The sequence below is a fragment of the Trematomus bernacchii genome, unplaced genomic scaffold (assembly GCF_902827165.1).
Source record: "Trematomus bernacchii unplaced genomic scaffold, fTreBer1.1, whole genome shotgun sequence".
NCBI lineage: Eukaryota > Metazoa > Chordata > Actinopteri > Perciformes > Nototheniidae > Trematomus > Trematomus bernacchii.
This window is the reverse complement of record NW_022987767.1, coordinates 2799803-2804079: the sequence shown is the minus strand read 5'-3', so window position 1 is coordinate 2804079 and position 4277 is coordinate 2799803.

Genomic DNA, 4277 nt, shown 5'->3' with positions numbered 1-4277 from the left:
GTATCGCATTGTTTCGCATTGTAGCGCATTGTAGCGCATTGTAGCGCATTGTAATGCATTGTAACGCATTGTATCGCATTGTATCGCATTGTAACGCATTGTATCGCATTGTAATGCATTGTATCACATTGTATCGCATTGTAACACATTGTATCGCATTGTAACGCATTGTAACGCATTGTAACGCATTGTATCACATTGTTTCGCATTGTAGCGCATTGTAACGCATTGTAACGCATTGTATCGCATTGTATCGCATTGTAACGCATTGTATCGCATTGTAACGCATTGTAACGCATTGTATCGCATTGTAACGCATTGTAACGCATTGTAACGCATTGTATCACATTGTTTCGCATTGTAGCGCATTGTAACGCATTGTAACGCATTGTAAACGCATTGTAACGCATTGTAAACGCATTGTATAGCATTGTATCGTATTATACAGTATTGCATTGTACAGTATTGTAGCACATTGTATTGCATTGTAACGCATTGTATCACATTGTATCGCATTGTATCGCATTGTATCGCATTGTATCGCATTGTACAGTATTGTATCGCATAATACAGTATTGTATTGTTTTGTACAGTATCATAGCGTATCTTATCTTATGTTAAATGTTCAGTTTTCAAGTTAAAGCCTCATGTGAGACTGGCATATGTTTGTACGTACTAGGACTAAATATAAAGCAATAATAGATTTTGACTTGTGAAAGATAAGCATTACTCATTTGTGTATAGACTATTTTGAATATTGCCTTCATGTAACAGATATTGTGAATGGGGGAAAAAGCATTTGCTGCTTTCCTTTCTTTTTTAAAGCCTATGAACTGTGAGCCTTTCAACCGAGTATTTCCCGTCAGTGAAAAGAGAGGATGGCTTGATTTCTTGCCCTCCTGGGGTTTGAGTCATGCAGCAGCGGTAATTTAACAAGCGAGCGGTAGCAAATGTGCTTTCTACTCTGACTGAAACCCACCCACTCACCTGCAGGATCTCCAGAGAGACTGTGCAATGTTCCTGCTTCCTAATGGGAGAACTCACAGAGGAGCACCATTAATGACCTATAAAGCTGCTATTATTCATATATTGTTATTCAAACAGTGCTTTAAATTACTTATGCAAACCACCAGAGACCTGGGTTGCATCCCAAGAGGGAGATTCCACCACACGTCATGCTACAAGGTTTTCTGCATTGATGTTATGTTGGACATCACCGGCCTCAAACACATATTTGACGCAGCTAATGATGCATTGTGGGAGTTATAGGAGACTTAAATGAGTAACTTAAGACCAGAGGTAGGAAGTAGTGGAGTACAAATACTTTGTTACTGTACTTAAGTACATTTTTCTGGTATCAGTACTTTACTCCACTACTTATTTTCTGACGACTTTTTACTTTGACATGTTGAACACCAATACCTGTACTTTCTACTTCTTACATTTTCCAAACAGGCTGGTTACTTTAGTTTGAATGTGTGTTTGGTGGCGTGATCATTATTATTTAGAGTCATTGCGTGCCTATTGATTTGAACACGATCCGTGTATCCATCATTTCCTGGTCTTCTCTAAAGAAGAGGGACCAATGAAAACGTTGTCATGTTGCCGTTGTTCAGCATGGAAACATTCATTAGCTAACAATGACATTATTGTTCTATTAATATAAAGGGAGGTCAGGTACTCTTTAAAACAGCTGCTAGTTGTGGGTACTTTTTACTTCAGTACATTTCAAAGCCCATATTCTTTACTTTTACTTGAGTAAAGAAGTTTAGTTAGTACTTCTACTTGAGTAAAGGATGTGTGTACTTTTGCCATCTCTGCTTAAGACTTACATTCATCAGGTGGTGTGAAACTCAACTGCAAATCAATGCTAATGTTTGAGGAGTGTAAATAAGCCCCACTAGCTAACACGTTAGCCATAGCCTAACTCTACTAAGTGATGATATGTCCAGGCGGGACGGCAACAGGTCACAAGAGAGTCAGAGCGTTAAAGCGTTAAGCTGTTCCAAAATGGCCTCTGGCACTCAATAAGTATCCTAATTTAGCCGTCAAGTTATGCCTTTCTGGATTGGGGTTAGTCTACATTTGCCTCACAGCTATGAGTCTAGTCTTCAGATTTGAGTTTGATAACTCGTGAAAAGTGGAATTTTTAGAGATGAGTGGTTCAAACAGGAGAACAAAGCAACAAACATATGATCTTATGGAATATGAATCATTGCTGTAGATTACTTTAAACTACTCACAACAGTATATAAAGTAGTTCAATTATCAATAATACAAATAAACATCTTCATCAATTCAGCTTCCTGTTTGGCCCCCATGTCTGATTTGTTCACTCAAGATTCAAGGCTGTATTGTCATGTGAACAGTAGCTACAGTGTAGATATGGCAATGAAAAACTTAAGTCACCGGCTCAGGAGACAATGGTCCTCTTGAGGGAGCAGGACATAATGACTTTCTAGTATAGTTTCTCCTTTTGTTTGTAGATGCTTTTTGTTTCTCCGTGGTCATTGTGCATCTATTTCTGTGGTTTTCTCGTAGTTAGGTTGTCTGTCACCTTTCTGTTATCCTTTTCCAATTCTTTGTAGTGATTTTGTGTTTCTTCAAGGTAATGTGTGTCCTTGTAACATATCGCTGGAGTATAAAAATGTGCATTTTCTTTCATGATGGAAGTGCATGGTTTTGCTTTTACTTCTGCTAAACTTTGACTTTTAAACATTTAGCACAATTTGCTTAGAATGGTATGACTTTAATAAAGGATGTGAAAACTTATTTCTCCTTGAACAGAAAAAACTGTTGTGTCTGCTTATAAACAAATATGTAATTTAACCAAAAATAGACACGGTCTTGTGAAAATCTAAGCAACCAAATGTTATCAAAATGATTTATGTATCACTGCCATCAGCGTGGGAGTATTTATTTGTATTTTTGTTATCTCTCACATTATGACGCTGAATTAGAACAGATGTTGGAAAGAATGTAAGGACATTTTTTCAGATATTCATCAAATATATTCATTTTCTACCTAAACATTTGGGTTTTTCTCAGTCTTAATAACATGCAGTTTTCTCAGGGGGGGTCAGTACCCACTGTCATAGATAGATAGATAGATAGATAGATAGATAGATAGATAGATAGATAGATAGATAGATAGATAGATAGATAGATAGATTAGATAGATAGATAGTAGATAGATAGATAGATAGATAGATAGATAGATAGATAGATAGATAGATAGATAGGTAGGTAGGTAGGTAGGTAGGTAGTAGATAGATAGATAGATATGATAGATAGATAGATAGATAGATAGATAGATAGATAGATAGATAGATAGATAGATAGATAGATAGATAGATAGATAGATAGATAAGGTGGGTAGGTGGGTAGGTAGGTAGGTGGGTAGGTGGGTAGGTGGGTAGATAGATAGATAGTAGATAGATAGATAGAAGATAGATAGATAGATAGATAGATAGATAGTAGATAGATAGATAGATAGATAGATGATATGATGATAGATAGATAGATAGATAGATAGATGATCGATATACTGCAGTTTCTCAGGGGGGCTCAGCTTCCACTGTCACCATATGTTCACATAGATGTGCAAAAACATGGGAAATATGATCTTAGATTTTTACGAGGCAAGCATGTAAAGATGGGATTCTGAAAATGGGGATCTGAAGAAACATTTGTGTGCGGATGACATGAAGGGGTCAGCTGGAGCCTCATGGGACCACCGCTGGCCTTTTCTGCTGCAGCATGACGAGCTCTGCCCACATACTTAATACATCTTTATATAACTCCAGCAGTCGTGGGAAAAAATGAAGCTTAATGGCTTCTTTTTTTACAGTCTGCAGGGTCCTATGTCAGTGCTAATGGTCGCCTCGGACCGAGAGAGGGACCCTGCACTCAAAGATTGAAAGGTTTAATTGTCATATGCACAAAGCTACAGTGTAGAATTCTTCTGACCTGAGCTCCTCCAACAATGCAACATATATAATAAAATACAAAATAAAAAGTAGTGCAAAAAGTCTATATACATGTCAATAGAATATGTTATGTACAAGAAATTAAATAGTGTAAATTAAGACAAAATTAAATACGGTTTATTGCGGTGATAACTATTTATACAAATAAGTATATTGCAAGATGACAACAGGAATCATCATTACCATCACTCCAGTCACATGCTTTTACCACATGGCAATACTTATGTCGAAGTATAATGTTGTGTAATGTTTTTTAATTGTTATGCTGTGATGTTTGTATTTGTTTTT